Below are 16,447 nucleotides of genomic sequence, written 5' to 3'. Positions count from 1 at the left end.
TTCTATTAGGAAAAACTGCATGGATTTATATTGTGTGTTGGTTGGATGTCTTAATGGACAGCACGAGGTACCCACAGGGAAATCTTTACCTTTGTCACCTACACTTAAATTCCTCGTAGATATGGATGTTCACAGAATTTAGGATCAGCAAACTCACAAAATGCTGAGTTGTCACAGACTGCTGGGCAAAGTCCCTTTGGACAGATAGGAGCATTCATTCAAATCTGAGAAACTCTTCTCCCCATCATATATCAATATTTGCCACATAGCAAGTACTCCCTAAGACATACAGCTATTCAGGGCTCTCTTGAAGGCTTACTCCTCCTGCAGAGCTTTTGTGAGCCAATTACTTGCTTCAATACAATATTTAGAAGCATTTATTCTCATTCCCATTTTGGCCCTGGAACAGGAAAGCTACAGGCACACTGCCAACTCCCGATTATCCAGGGCAGAAAAGCAGGGGACATAAGGATAATCCAGAGAAAGAAGCAGTAGAGATAACACACAGCATCTGTAAATTAGACAACAGAAACATATTTAGCACCTTCACATGGGATGGAGAAACAACACAAAGTCCCTAAGGGGCCTTGTAAATGGATTTCTGAAGAAATCACAGGGAACACTGTGGAGTGAAACCTGCTTGTTTGCTTTGGGTCAAGCAGTGAGGAGAGTGGCTCTTGGGGTCCAGGGATGTTCCATGAAGAAGCCCTTTTCACATCAGACTGCTTTACTCTCCAGCAGGGATACAATCCATGCCTCCTTCCAACCTCCCTGTGAGTGCTGCCCAGCATCTCGGTGCATGCATAAGGCACATAACACTGCTAACTCAGCCCTCAAGATCCTTAACAGGAAACCTTTAATTTAATTCTGTGCAGTTCTCGGAAGCTGGAGAAATGATCGGAGCTACAAAACATTCCCAGGGGATCACCAATCCACCACAATGCAAACCACACCTGCTGCTGACAGCTCAGCCAAGCAGAGTAAGATGTGTGGTCAAAAAATAACTTCATTTTTACAATGCAGAGTGATGCTCCATCCCTGGAGACCTTCAAGGCCGAATCGGATGAGGCTCTGGGCAACCAGATTTACTGTCTGGCAGCCTTGCCCACATTTTTTTTGGTCACTAGGTGGCATTAGTGTCTATCATTGAATCAAGGGCTGGGTGATGGTAAAGCTCACCCCAGCTCCCCAGGCCACCCACCCCGTTACTGGGAGTCGAAGAATTTTGTTTTAACAGATATAATCTGGCAGAAAAATGGCCATGTCTATTAGTCTGGCAAGCAAAGATCAGGTGTTTCTTCAATAACTGCACATTAATTATGAATTTATGTGTAATTACTGTCAAGCACGTGTGGGCACGTTGTGTACACTATAGAGATGGGAACAGGAAGGCATGACTGGTTCTCCAAAGGTAGCAGACATACATTTTCTCTTTTTAAAACTTACTAATTGTTGCTAGATGGCTTTCTGTAAGTGTTTAACAGCTTTGGAGACCTGGGAGCACAGACATTGCTGTTTGGTGCAGGTAGAACAAGAGGAACCAGTTCTGATAGTTGTGAGAACCACCGCTGCAGGTGGTGGTGGTGAAGCAGAGTCACATACAAGCAAAAACACAGAACCAAAGTGTGTGGAACTAAGGGTAAGATAAAGAACAGAGAAAAAAAATCCTTCACCAGTGCTTTATACACTCTGAAATGTCCTCACTAGAGGGCAATGTGGGATAGAGCATACACCAACAGGGAAATGCTATCTAAGATCTTACATTCAGATTATCTTTCTATGTTTTTGTCTTAAAATCAAGAAGAAAAGATTCTCCTCGTGCTCTTTTTGCTACCCTCTTTCAAGACTCCAACAAAACCCTTTGGTTGCAGTAAAAGCGTTTTACAATTTATGCCACAAACTGAAGAGTTCTTGAAAGAAACCAAGGCCTGGACTGTCATGATAGATGGAGCCTGGAGAGAGCTGGACCACGCTCCAGGCCCAGCAGAGCACAGCACTGGCACAAGAGTTGGGCTGTTAGGCAATCTGTATGAAATATCTGTACTTAAACACGTACATGGAATTCAATGCTCAGAAGGAAATGACACAAATTAGAATTTACTGAAAACATCCTTCCACTTCTGAGAAACGCTGCACGACTGCGCATCACCACCACTATGAGGACAATACTTCCCACCCATCCACCTGGTCATACAACCACAAAGACAACACTTGGTACAGAAGATCTAGTAAAGTCCCTTCTCCCAGTCCAGGATAAAGATGTGATAAAATCGTGGATGGCTTAACACCCCTTGCTAGGTCGTTTCCCATCTTTCCCTCTAACTTTTAGATCAGCCTGACTTGATACAGATATATGCCACAGAGCAAAAGGGCACCAATGCCAGGAACAGACGCAGGGTCCAAACCTGGCTCCATTGCAGGCTCTCACAAAACTCCTCATTGAAAGCAACAAAAGTGGCAAACAATATAGGGTACTCCAGCCTCTTCCCTTTCATTCTTAGCTTAAAATTAGTTTCTACCATTCACAGCCTTGTGTTTGGTAACTCCCATCCTCCCCAAGAGAAGGAAAGGAAAACCAAGCTGGAACTGTCAGCTCTAATTCCACTCTGCAAACAAACACCTCCTGCTCTGCAGGGCAGGCTGACCCTTTTCAGTAGGGCCGTTGCTTTGTCCTACACCCAGCATTTCAAGGAGAAGTGGGGCATGTTCTCAAAGCAGCAAGCCCTATCAGACCAGCAGGAAGTAGGATGAGAAAGGTTTCTCCTTCGTGCATTTTGATGTTTTTGTTTTTAATTATATATATATATATATTTAATTCTTTCCCAATTATGGCAGTGATCGTTTGCAGCTTTCCTGCTCTATCCCTCTTTCCCTGTTCTGTTCAGGCTGGACTGAGAAATCCGAATTATTTTCTTCCCATCTATTCAAATGGAACAGTTTGCCAAATCCTACTTCGTCCTGTCAACTAACAGACATTTTCCAGGGGCTGGGGAAAGGATAGGAACAGAGGGGAGTATTTGATCTGACATTTTGTGACGGCATTTTATCACTAATAAGGCCCAGGACTACTAATGCAGTTTTCCATTAGAGCAAAGAGAGAGAACAGCAGCAGGTACCACTTTATCTGTGGAGTGACTGTGCTCAGTCAGTCATGCAAAGCACACAGAAAAAGTTACCAAGAGAGCGATAAAGGATGTCAATATTACAGCATTAAAGAGCTGTCCCTTGGTTGATCATAGAATGGCTTAGGTTGAAGGAGAACTTTACAGAACTTTACTTTCTGACTTAGTCCACACAACACTTAGATACCAGCTGAGGTTTGATTCAAGAACATATCCGAATCAAAAATGTTGGCTTCAAACAAACTGATCCAGACACAGAGGCGCAGATGCTGAAGGAAGATTTCATTTCCTGTCCTTCCGTGTTTTGCCATCAGATTGGTCCAAACATCAAAGTGCCCAGCCAGGAGACAGTGCCACTTCCAGGTTACACACCAGCATGGTCTCCTCTGGTTGATCCATAATTCCAGCAGGGCTGGATGCCTGAAGCATTTTCACTGCTCTGGACCACCAGCAGTCAACTACACAGTATCCCAAGCCCTCCTGCTGTTACAGATGATCCCATTCCATTTAATCATGGAAGTGTGGCTGATCCCTGCTGAGCTTACATCACATTAAGCCAGGCAGCTCTTGCCTTGGCATCTCTGTGATACTGGGGTGCAGGACGTTGTGCACTGTACTATGGAGCAGCTCACTCTCAGGAAAGCTTATGGGTTCTGCCTGCTACCCCAGGAATGGGGTTTTGAGGGAAGCCTGTGAACAAAAGCTTCAGAGTGGGATATTTGACTCAAAAATCACACTGGCGCAAGGGTGTGCAAAACAAGACCCATTTGGAAGATGTGGGAACCTCCCTCCAAAGGCAGTATCACCATCACATCAAGTAACCACATCCCTCTGGGGGAACAGGCAGCGAAATGCGATCTCTGTTGAGGGTGACAGTGACCAGATGGTTTGGTGACAGCCACAAAGTGCACATATGTGGTGCACAGAGGAGGGCAGAACACACACGTGAGCTGTCATGACCCCACGGGGTGTCGCTGGGGACAAGGGAGATGTCATGCTGTGGGTGGTGGCCCCAGCCAGATGCTGCTGCCTTCTGCCTGCTGTGGGAGCGAGCTCTTTCTAAAGCACCAAGGGAATAGTTTTGCAGAGCAAGAGATAATCTCAAAACCCTGCTTGTCCCACATTTCCCGTTGCAGGGCAGGCCCCTGAGAAGGGATTACTGGAACACAGCTCATGTGCCAGGCTTAAAGGGACACTGCAGCCCCGAGGACGGCAGGCAGCTGCACAAGCTGCAAATGCTGTATCCTCCTGAACCATCAAGGGCTCCACAGGAAAGCTTTTGCACTGTGGGCTGAGCTTATCGATTTCAGAGGGCTTCCTGTGATTTTTATCAGCTGACGTAACCTCCGAGATGCACTGTGTGGGGATGGGGATGGCCACATCCTGCTCAGATGGCACCTTCCTATGGCAAAACCCACCTGGAGTCAGCGTGGTGCGAGGATGCCTGCAGTCCTGCAGAGCCCAGCAACACCATCAGCCCCCAGTCCACCCCCTCCCAGGAGATGCTTTTCCTCATTCACCCTGAAAATACATCGTTTTCTCATCCACTGCCATCTCTCTCTTCCTTATCTCGCTTTCCCATTGGCAATGCTGTAGCTCTGATAGGAAACGTGGCCAGGTGGTGCTGCACCGACGGTGTGTTCTGATTTGTTCTGTTGCCTCAGTGCAGCCACTGAAGCGAAGGGAACGTCAAAACAATCCTGGCAGATGTTTCCGAGTGCCTGCAGCTGTCGATTAATGAGGAACAACTTTGGATAATTCACTTTAATGTTTAGTCTCTGCTCTGATGGGGATCAAAGTGGTTCCAGCCTTGTATTGGTATTAGATAAGAACGAGAGTGGGAAGCTGAGTAACTGCAATCTGTACAGGAGCACGTGAGCTGTTTATTAGTTTTGCCCCCATCTCAACACTGGTAGCCCTCCCAGATGTGGGCACTACTTCAGGGCTGCCCAGTGATGCCTGCAATGGGGATGGATGTAAGCAGCAAGTTGTGGGTGCTCCATCCCTGCAGATGCCCAAGGGCAGGTTGGGTGGGCTCTGGGCAGCCTGAGCTGGTGAGGGCAACCAGCCCATGGCAGTGGGGTTGGAGTTGGGTGGGCTTTAAAGTCCTTTCCAACTTAAGCCCCTCCATGATTCTATAAAGTTCTCAGCACAGCAATTTGTTCTGGCCTGTGTACAGCACTCAAGTGTTAATCACTAAAGATGTTGCTAGGATGGAAACGACACTGGACGGAAGGTAGATTACATGGCGGTTTCTCCCCAGCCTACCAGTGTCCCCTTCAATACTGATTTCCATCATAAGTCAGGTTTTCTCCAAGGAGATGCCTCCTGACTTGGAGATGAAATCTCACTCCTATAAACAGGCCTTTTGCTCCACGAACTCCCTTGCATTTTCAATTATTGCCAAGCATTACGTTTGTTTTATTAGCAAATCCCAGTCCCCAGCACTATCAAGGCTATGTTTGAGAGGATCAATGCTTTACCAACCGCTGACAGCCCCGGGGGATCCCGAGGCACACACACAACATCTGCAGAACAGTACAAAGAGTGCCTGGACTTTTGCAATAAGAGCACAAGTTCAGCACCCAGCCCTGAATGTTCCATAATGACTTGAAGCACTTCTGGCAGCTCCAAATACACCCATTTGCTGGCTTCTGCCTTTCATTCTGATAAGCACAGAAATAATGACAAGCCAAGCAAACCAGTAAAAATCCAGCCCAGATCCCTATTTGTCCTGGCCTTTGGGTCACTGGTTTGCCCAGCTGCCGAAATAGGATCACCAACGAGACTGCAAAGGAGCAAACTGCACTATGACAACAGCTCCCCAAACCTCAAATTTGCATTTGCTAACACAGTAGAAAGCAAAATAGTCACTCTGTGAGCTCTGAAAAGAAAACTATAGGGACACTCCCACTACAAAGCCCTACCATTGCTATGGTCCCTACCAGCTGGCACTGGGAGCTCAAAATTCCCCACTTCTGAGCATCCAGCACCCTCCCAGGCAGTGGAAGAACTGCTTGCTGCCATTTCCTTCCTCACTGATGGGAAGCCAAAGAAGAAATTTGCTTATGCTAATCAATCCCTGGCACGGCGCATAGCAGACACTAATCCACTAGCCATCTCCATCCGTCTCTGCATATTTAACTAAAGCAGAGAACACTCATGGAGGATTATGTACGCAGTGTTATTGTTGTAGCTGTGTTTTCCTACCTAAGCTGCAATCATTCAGACACCCTGTCTCCTAATACTGACGTACAGAGCACACACAGGCAACCTGCAGAATTGCCTGGGTCCATGCAAGCATTCTGGACAGAAATGCCTACAAAACTACATCTGCTGCATGGGATTTAATAGACGTGCCTGCTCCGTACAATGCTGTCTTAATTACCCTCTGTCAAAATGCTTACGTTCACAGTGGTTATTTATAAATCACCATTTTTGAAGGAATAAACTCTGCCTGATGCTCATAGGTATGTACAAGCAAGGTAGCTTAGACATGCAATTACAGAAGGGCTGGGTCCATTTTCCATCACCTTCTGCCAGAAACAAACACTTGCCCTGTCCACTCAGGTGTATCACTGGCTTAGTATTCCTGTTCTCACAGAACAAAAAAACAACAGTGCTAAACTCTCTTTAGCATCTCTGAAATGCAAGGACAAACCACTCGCTCCACCTACCCTGCTGGCTCACCTTCTTGTCCCTGAAATGTTCTTGTCACCACGTCTTCAGCAGAAGCCAGCTCAGTTTGAGAAGCAGGTGTATGACTGTGCCTAACTATAGCACGCAAACCCAACGCACCATCCATCCCACCAGCTCTGGATCCCATAAATCACACGTACTGTGCAAACGCACCACACTTCAAGTAAATTTCTCTGTGCTAATTACCTTGGGAAGCAGCCACCAAGTAAGATTCTGAAAGAGAAGTCTGCTTAGATGCCAAGTACACTTCGCAGGGTTTCAGTCACATGCCTTCAAGCTGTGTTCATCTCCTTCCAGCCGTTAAACACCAACACCTGTTTCACCAAATCTGCAGTGCTGCTTCAGCTAAAGACGGGCAGATTTCCTTGTGTTAATTCACAGGAACTGTGCCAACAGTAGGTCAGAATGGAAGTGCACTTCCAGGGCACATTTCCCTTCCTGCAAGGCCGTAATCCTCTGAATTTGATGATCGATTTCTCATTTAACACCAAATGGGTTTGATCCAATGGAGAAGCATAGGAATACATCACACAGTGGAACAATGGGAGGTGGTGGAGTCATCATCCCTGGAGGCGTTCAAGAACCATGGGGATGTGGCACTGAGGGATGTGGTTAATGGGCATGGTGGGGTGGGTTTGGCTATGTGATCTTAGTGGCCTTTTCCAACCATGATGATTCTGTGATTCCCATTTCAATCTGTCTAACCCACCTCTCAACATGACACGTTGGGGACAAGGGCTCCTGTGGCTCTTGGAGGTTTTATCTCCATCACTTGAATTCCATGAAAGCCTCTTTACTTCCTTATGCACTATAATATATTAGGAAAAAAACAACATCATATGACTGAGAATACAATGAGCTATTCACACACAGAGGGCTAATCTCTGAGCCTAGAAATTGTGGCATCTGTCATTTTGGAGGTTGGCACAACACCTCCTTACTTTTTTATTTATTTTTTAAAAGCTGCACACAGAGTTCCTCTTAGATAGAACATGTTGGTTTGAGGAGGAGGCTGCCAACACTGCCTCCCTCCCATTTTAACCTTAGTCTTTGGGGTATCCCTTCCCATCCCACATATCTTATATGAGGAAACAACATGTCACATCACTAACTGACGCTCTGTGTCAACAGAGACTTACTTACTGCTTTCACAAAGTAATGCAGTAAAACAAATGCAGTAAGGAAGAGAAGTTCAGCTCTGTTCCTTCTCTGTGCAAACCTCACTGTTGGAAAGGCTTTTCCTTGCAACATCCCCCACTCCTCCTGCTCAGATATCCTGCATGACCCATGGACAACTGGGTATGCAACAGGCAAGCCCTAAATTCCTGCAGCAAGAAACAGCCTGGGAATCACCTAAATGCAAAGCAAGTTGCTGGGAATGCAGAGCTGATAACACTTATCAGTACTGACCATTTAAGAAAGGGCCATGCTTTTCACTGCAGAATAGATTTAATCTATTCTAGCAATGGCTGAACCATCAAGGAAGGGAAGGAAATTAAAAACAAAACTTCTGTTGATCTGCTTCCTTGTATTGCAAACAACAGCAGAAAAAGTATTTGCTCTTGACAATAGTCATTCTTTGCACTGACCTAAACCTTGCTAAAGCTTGTGGGAACACTTCCACTGACCTCAAAACGCTCTGGGTCACCCACCTCCTTCCCTTGAGGTGACACATCTGCAGTGTGCAATGTACAGTCCTGGCTGCAGAGGCACTTGCTGCACAGCAATCTTACTGCTCAACAGGCTTCTCAGCAAGAAGATTTGGGAAGACTGAAACATACACTATTTGTTATCATCAGGTGCATCACTTGGAAGTTTAATGTGCTGTGTCTGAAGCACAGGAAATGCAGCCCAAAGCCAGGTATGGGCTCATGAGGGCATCTTACAGAGACACTCAGAAATAAATAGGAGGAGGATGCTGGGACAGCAGTGCTCCCATAGAGCATGGAAGAGCAGGCAGCGGGATGCTCTGGTCAGAAAGCTCCTTCAGATTCCCCCATTATCCCACATGGCGAAGAACAAGGGATGCCAGATGCCAGTCTGTAATGGGGGATGGGGAGCTGGCTGCATGCAGGATAATCCCCCAGTCTAAGATTACTTTCAATATAATTTCTGGCACTCCCTAGCAGCTCGGTTGCACCACGAGCACAAACCCGAGTGGCTGGAGCCAGAGGACTGTGCTGCTGATGGAGTGCACTTAGCACCTCACCCCCAGCACTCCATCAGCCACAGCAAATCCTTCTCTCCAGTTCCCAAAACTACAGGTCACACACATTTTGTTGAAGCTTCTTACAAAGACAGAAGCCATGAGGAACTGCAAAGCTCTCCTGTGCCTCTTTCATAAAAATATTTTCCTTTGTGACACAGAGGACCCTGTCCCTGATGACTGTCTTTCTCCCCAGGGCACAGAACAGCTGCTGCTGTTGTGTGTGCTACTCATTGTGGGCTTGTCTCCCTTAATTAAGCATCCACAACAACGGTACAAAGATGAAAACAAAGCCCTCTGGATGAAGCCTAGGATGAAGGTCCTGCACAATGGCAGAAAGAGGAACAATTCCCTCCTACAGACAACCTTTTAAACTGGGAGGTGAATGAAAAGCACCTGAAATATCCCATTTAATGCACCAGAATGACTCAGTTCAAGGTGTCCAGTGGGATGGAGCCTTGGCCTGGGGAAGTTATTCTGGTGAAGGCTTCATCCTTTCAAGAAGGTGGAGGTACAGTTTTTCTTTGTTTTTAAATTAATTGTAGAATCACAAAGGTTGGAAGAGACCACCATCATCATCTGAAGCCCCTTAATAGCCTTCAAGGTGTCTTCTTTGCAAGCAATCCTTCTTCTTGGTAGACAACAGGGGGTTGCACCCAACCAAGTCATTGCCTCCTGCCCAGCTCCAAGATGGCTCCACTTGTGAATTCTTGGGGTCTCTCCTTTTGCTGATTGTTTCCAGCATGTAGTTCCTATAAGAAATTCATCCTTAGAGACTACTGCACAGGTAAGCACTCAGATGATGAAACTTTCAGACAACCAAACTGTTCTGACTGGACCTGAGCTGGTTAAGAGGATTACAACTCGTTACCACCCACCTTATGCAACCCTTGCCAGCAAACTGCCACTTTTGGCACTTCCAAGCCCAGTCCCACAAAGCACTCCAAGAAACCCATACTGTTAATGAAATCCAGCTGAAAGAATTGCCATAGGGAAGGATCCTGCCGCTCTGTGCTGCTGCCACGCATCCCAGCTGCTGTGGCTTTGGATGGTAATCCACTTCTACTATTTTTGGCAGGGTTGGTAGTATTCTTAAGGGCAGTAATTACATTTTCCAGTGCAGGCTTTCTGCCAGGGCTCAAAATGATGACCAACAGGGCCCTTTTAACCACCTGCTATGATTCCAGCCTTGATTAGTTATTAGAGTGCTGCTGAAAACCACTGTAATGCAACCAGAAAGGGTGGTTCTTGCAAGACTGACTCCAGGGAGAGGTAGGTTTGAAAGGAGAATAGAAAGTGCTTTCAACAACAAAGCAATCAAAAATAAGAGGCTTTCTGTAGCGGTATTGCCTTCATGAATACCCAGGCAGCACCAATTTCTTCCCCATTGTTCCCACATCAACTGGCAGTGTGCACCTTTCGTATTACATGAGCAAACCCAAAGCTAACATACAGACAAAAATAAAACCTGTAAAAAGCTGTACTCTTTAACCTGCCAAATATCAGCCCTCCCTTTCCTTTTTTAGCATGCACTAACTGGCTTTGGGCAATGAGGCAGTCTTGAATGCACTGGATTTTTGCACACTGGCTAATACATTACCGATAGAGTGGAAGGATCTTAAAACATGAAGTCCTAATAGCTCATGACTCCGTGACCATGCAGAGCAGTGGTAGCTCTGTGGCCAAAGTCTCTGCAGCAGCAGCCTGGCCACAAGCCCTGCCTGTATTTATAGCTATTACAGATGCTCATTATGTAGCATCATGGAAAGATCTCAAAGCACCATCAGGAGTTCATCTGTGGGTTGGTAGGACGCAGCAAGTTTGCCTTGGCAGGAGAACAGGTCTTTTAGTCCAGTGGAAACCTCCCATTTCCTCTACCTTCGAACTTCTACCCTCCAATTTCTACCAGCTCCAGCTCCCAAAAAAGAAATGGCAGTTTGTGACACTGCTAACACCAGGCAGGGGCCAAGTCTTACACTGAAGATAAATCAGGCTCTTTCTTGGTTCAGTAAGAGGCTCCCTGCTACTGCATATCACACACATCAAGTATTTTCTTCATTAAACAAGCTAAAAAAGGGAGAAAATAGAGGACTGAAGCACCCAGGAACGTGACCAAGGATATTCCCAAGGTTTTAGGGATGCTTGATCTCAATCCTACAGCATTTTCCAGCACTGTTGTTAGGAAATGCCCAGTCAATACACACTGACTCTACATTAGGTCCTTTACAATCTTGGATAGATCCCTTCTCGTAGTTCTCACAGTCACCCACTGAACTATGTCCTTCTCCTTTTAATACTCATCACATCTTAATTTTATCTTCAGTCATAAAGCACAGGAAAAAGTCTTGGGCTTGGCACACATCATAAGCACAAAGGACACAACACTGGGCACCTTCACAGAGCAGCAATGCCCTACGTGAGTAATCACAATTACACTCAACATGAATGTCCATTCTCTACACCCAACAAATGTTAAAGGAAATCTGATCGACAACATTGCTGAGCTGCAGAGCAGCTAATCCCTGTGCACATCCTGCTGAAGGACCATTCAAATGGCAGATTTCTCTGTGGATGTGGTCACCAGGAAGATTTGTCCACCTCCCTGCCCTCTCTTGCATTCCTTCACGACTGCATGATGGCTCACAGCTTCCTTTGGAGTGGATCTCTATAAAGCTACCCACAGGATCTCGATCCAAATCGATGTGATATTCTGCCATATGTCACTGAATCCAGATACAACATACGAAAATCACAAGCTTAGTTTTGTGGTAAAGCATCGCCAATAAAATGGCCATCTCAGGGGAACACTCTGCCTTTGCTTTCACTATGTTCTTTTATCATCTGCCAGACAGTTTTTGTTATTAAACCTAGCAGCATGTTTAGAAGGATCCAGAGCAGACAGCGCTCAGTATTTATGGCATATTTCTGCCTTGCAAAGCAGGCATACGTCTGCCAGAAACTTCCATTCTGCCTTTCCCACCGTAACCTGAACCACGGGGAGGGGACGGGACATGGTTTTCACATTATCCTGTTTACATTCCTTTCCACAATGGAGCTGCAAGTCTAACAGCGTTTTCCTCCATATTAATTCCCCTCACTGCCATTTTTCCTTTACATGGTTAAATGTACAATTTAACCAGGTTTGGAGATTAACACTTATGAACAGATTCACAGAATAACTGAGGCTGGAAAGAGCACCAAGATCATCAAGTCTAAACATCAACTCATGCCCATGACCACTGGTGTCCGACCATGGGTCATCAGGAAAAGAGCCCTTGGCTTCAAAGATCTGAGTTTCTCTATGGGAAGTTTGGAAGAATGGCTCGATAAAAATAAGAGTTTTCCATTCCTGTGGAAATACTTCCCTTAGTCCTACGTCGAGACAAGTCATTGAGCCTTGCAAATTCTTTGCCAAAAGTAACATTCCCCAAATGCTTCACTGATATTACTGGGTCGTTATGCGCTGAGAGAAAAACAGCTACCGAGAGATTGTGTCATCTCTTCTGAGATTAAGAAACAACTTCTCTCATCCTAATGGTATAATGTTGAAAATATCCTGTTGAAAAACATGGACCCGTTTGATGCAAACCTGCAGAACACCCACTTGAATGAATTGGCCTCATAGAAAACTGCCACAGTGAGCAAGGTGCAGGAAAGCCCAAGAAGGTTTTCTGTTCCGGGAGCGACTTTTATGATCATCCTCAAAGCTGCAGGCTGTGGGAAAAAGCTCTAATCCTTTCATCATTGCATTTTGACAAGATTGTGCATGAGACTGTAGCAGGGCATGAGGCTGAAGGAAATTACCTGGGACTGAAATCACAGACTGTGTGCATCTGCAGCGCGTTAATTGAAGGCTTCAGGCAAATTATTATACCTTCCCACTCAGGAAAGGGAAAAGTTTTCTCTCCCTGTAAATGACCGTTAACTGCATAATAATAATAGGAGATTGTAACCATTTGGGATGATAACTGAAGTGTGTGCCATGAAGGATAGTTCAGCAATATATAATTTTCAGAGACCAAACATATTAGTGTCCATATAGTTTGTCATTACAGGAAAGCATATAACTGCTCAGCAGCATTATGGCAGAGCTGTATTAGGCCACAGTACTTCATCACCATGCTCAGTGCAGGACTGCTCTTCCCAGCTTTAGGATGGGACACGTGTATAATTTCACTATGCAAAACCGAGCATTTATGGGAGCAGTGACCCGTAAACAAGTAGAGAAAAAAAAGATAGGATGATATGATGTTGTATCTGAAAACTGCTATTGCTTGAAACAGCAGATGCATGCATAAATGTGATGCTGATAAGAAACGTGTTGTGACTGTCCCATCGCAATGGCCAGCAGCAAACAAAGCCCCTGTCCCCAATCCAGTGCTTTGTGCCACCCTCCCCTGCACCACACTGTGCAGAGCAAAGTGCTTGTGGTCCTGTCACAGCGAGACAAGATGATATGGAGAAAAATAGGTCACCTCTCAGTGCACAGAGACAGACCTTTCCCCAAACCTTCCCAGCTCTTTCATTAATATGTGCATGTGAAATAATTCTGAGCTTGCACAGAAGCATCAGAGAGAGAGAGAGGAAGGTCTGAAAGGGCTTGAAAAGGAGCGTGATGAGAGACACCCAGCATACAAAGGATGTTACACCTCCAGATCTCCTTCCCCCTCCCCTGACACCGAAGTCAGGCAGCACACGGTGACAGCGTGTCCCCTTGCAGGGGCAGGCGTGCTTTCATCCTGCTGCTCTCATGACTTTCCTCCTGGGTGATGACAAGATCTAAAAAGCCCTTCAGACCAATCAACTCCACCTCCTCATCTCCTCAATGTTTTCATCCCAAAGCTTTCAGAAAAAAAAAAAATCCCAGTTAGGGCTGTCACCAAGCTCTCAGAGGAAGGTGTTCTGCCAAGAAACCAATGGCTCTGGGCAGTCTGTAAGTGGAAAAACAGAAAAGATATATTTTGGGGTGGCTGTAGGCCCTGATTCATCCCCTCAAGGAAGCTGCCACACAAGGTGCAAGTCTTACACTCCGATGTTCTTTCTCCTTACGTTATTAAGTTGGAAGGAACCTTTAAAGGTCACCTAGTCCAACCTCCCAAAATCTCCTTCCACACAGGAATGTGCTGTGGCAGCCTGGGTTGGCTGGCCAGCTCCTCAGAGGTGCATCACCATTATAGCTAAGGAGCTGAATGAAAAGCTGCAGCAGCAGTCAGAAAAGTGGCATTTGTTGCACACTAAAGACGTACCACTTTCACTAGCAAACGCTTCCCTCCCAACCCAGAGTTCTCAGGCACATCTACATAAGAGGCTTGAGGGAGCTTAGCTTTCCAGGATGTGTGTCATGCCAGAGCCAAATCACAGCGCCGTGATGTCACAGCCACAGCAGCTCAACTCCAAGACTTGGGTTTTTTGCACCAAAATAGCAGTTAAGCCTGAACAGAAAGTTCTGAAATATTCATAATGATAGCATTAGAGGTAACACTTAATCCTCATTACTCACTGCTGGTATTTAGGCAGCACGCTGTCTGGCTAGTGAATAATCCCAAGGGAGAAGCGGGAGAATTAATACACGTGAACAAGGGGCTGTCATCTCAGGGAAGTTACTCCGTGCTCCGACTGCCCTGCACAATCTCTGTGGGCTGAGAGAATACAAATTGCTCTTTCTGACTGTCATTGTTAGAAGAAGTAGAGGTGGCATGAATAAAGCAGGGAAAAGACAGTGGTGTATACAGTTTTCAGCCTCCTGGAGCTGTATTTCCTCGAGGAACACAATAAGCAGAGACCTATCTCTCCTGCTCACAGCCACCTGGTCCTTTTGGTTTAGGGGTGGTCAGATGAGCAGCTCTGCCTGTTGGGATCAGAGGTCAGCATCTCCTCAAGGCCAGCTGGAGGAATGAACCCCAGCTGGCACACAGGGGGCTGGAAAACATCATATCTCTGTGGCCTCGGTTTAGCAGTAACACTCAGTTTGGGGACTGCACCTTTCATGGTCCCTGATCTCAAAGCATTTAGCAAAAACAGCCGTAACACTGCCTTCCTTCCTCTGAGAAGGAGCTTAGGTCAGTCGACCTGCCCTGCTTTCTCACTGCTGCAGAACAGCAGAGGAGAGCATCCGCCTGTCGAGCAGCAGTGGGAATCGGGGGACAGCCTCCAGGTCCCACAAAGTTCTGTAAGTCACTTCCATTAGTGACAGGGGTACAAGCTGGGGGCACTGGCACCACAGGCAGGGCTGTGCCAATGCTTGGACAACAGCACATTCTGCATGCAGCCTGCAAAGAGCCACAACACCCATCTGAAAAGCCAAATAAACTGTAGAAGTAAAACCTTACTTTTAGCTTGTGAGACTCTTGCATGCATTGGGCAAGCTGAAAAGCAGCTCCACTATCTGACACATCACAGAGTAATCTGTCTTAAAATGAAAGGTGTTGCAGGTCAGCACTCAGATATCCCCAGATGACTGAAATGCTTATGGATGTGGCAGAGCAGTGACAGCCCTCCACAAGGTAGCAGAGGCAAAAGAAAAAGAGATTTGCTGATCAACATGCAAAGTGTCCCCGCTGCATCCTGCCCTGTGTGGGTGGAGGAAGGCAGGATTCCTACCTCCTCTGACATCCAAAGGTGAGCACAGAGCCTGCTGCATGCTCACAGCTCCTCTGTGCCTCGCCCAGCAAGTGGGTAGCAAAGCTGATTGCAGACAGCCAACAGTGGTCACTGCTGCCACCTTCAAAATTGCCATTTGCATCTGATTAATTAACGCTGCCTGGGTACAGGCTCTGTTGGTAATTAGGCTAAGGGGGAATTTCAGAAAGCAACACTGACAAGTGCTGCAAAGCACTGCAGAAGGGGCTGAACGTGGCTGTCTCTCCCCTCCAGAAACAGTGAAAACAAACAAACAAGTTAAGTATAGACCTGAACAAAACTGGGACTGGTACGTTTTTAAACAGATCTCATTTGGTTAATTTCAAATAAATGCTATGCAGTTTAATTTCCAGGGCTATAGGCAAGAATAATACAGCCCTGCTGTGTTGTCTTCATCTGTCTTCTAATAAACTGATTAGAGCCCAACACATTAAAGCCCTGTGCATCATTATCTATTATTCAGGTCCCTAAAAGATGTTAATTAACCCGTGTGTTCTGAGAAGCTCCATTGTAACACACACAATAAGGAACCACATGGCACAGTCGGAGCACGTGTTGCTTACTCGTTTCGACTTAATTACATGGGCACGACGCCAAGGTGGTTCTGGAGGAAAACTGTATTATTGCAGACACAATGTCCAGATACTCACATCCAGGCTCATATTTCACGAGGGAAAAAAAGTCACCTTTCTTTGTACTGACATGATATAAACTGCTGGCTTACTCCCAACTAGGTAAGGTCAGAGAAACAAAGTATGTTTGGGTTCATAAAGCAGCACTC

At 46.1% G+C, this 16,447-nt stretch overlaps 1 protein-coding gene across 3 annotated transcripts in view; it reads right to left on the bottom strand.

The window, feature by feature from the left end:
* SLCO3A1 (solute carrier organic anion transporter family member 3A1) overlaps positions 1-16,447 on the bottom strand; it is a 113,256-nt gene that overhangs the window by 27,453 nt on the left and 69,356 nt on the right. The gene's annotated exons all lie outside the window — the stretch shown is intronic.

Source organism: Phasianus colchicus, chromosome 12, assembly GCF_987193195.1.
Source record: "Phasianus colchicus chromosome 12, bPhaCol1.hap1.1, whole genome shotgun sequence".
NCBI lineage: Eukaryota > Metazoa > Chordata > Aves > Galliformes > Phasianidae > Phasianus > Phasianus colchicus.
Note: the sequence above shows the minus strand (reverse complement) of the source record. Positions and strands in the feature narration are given on the sequence as shown.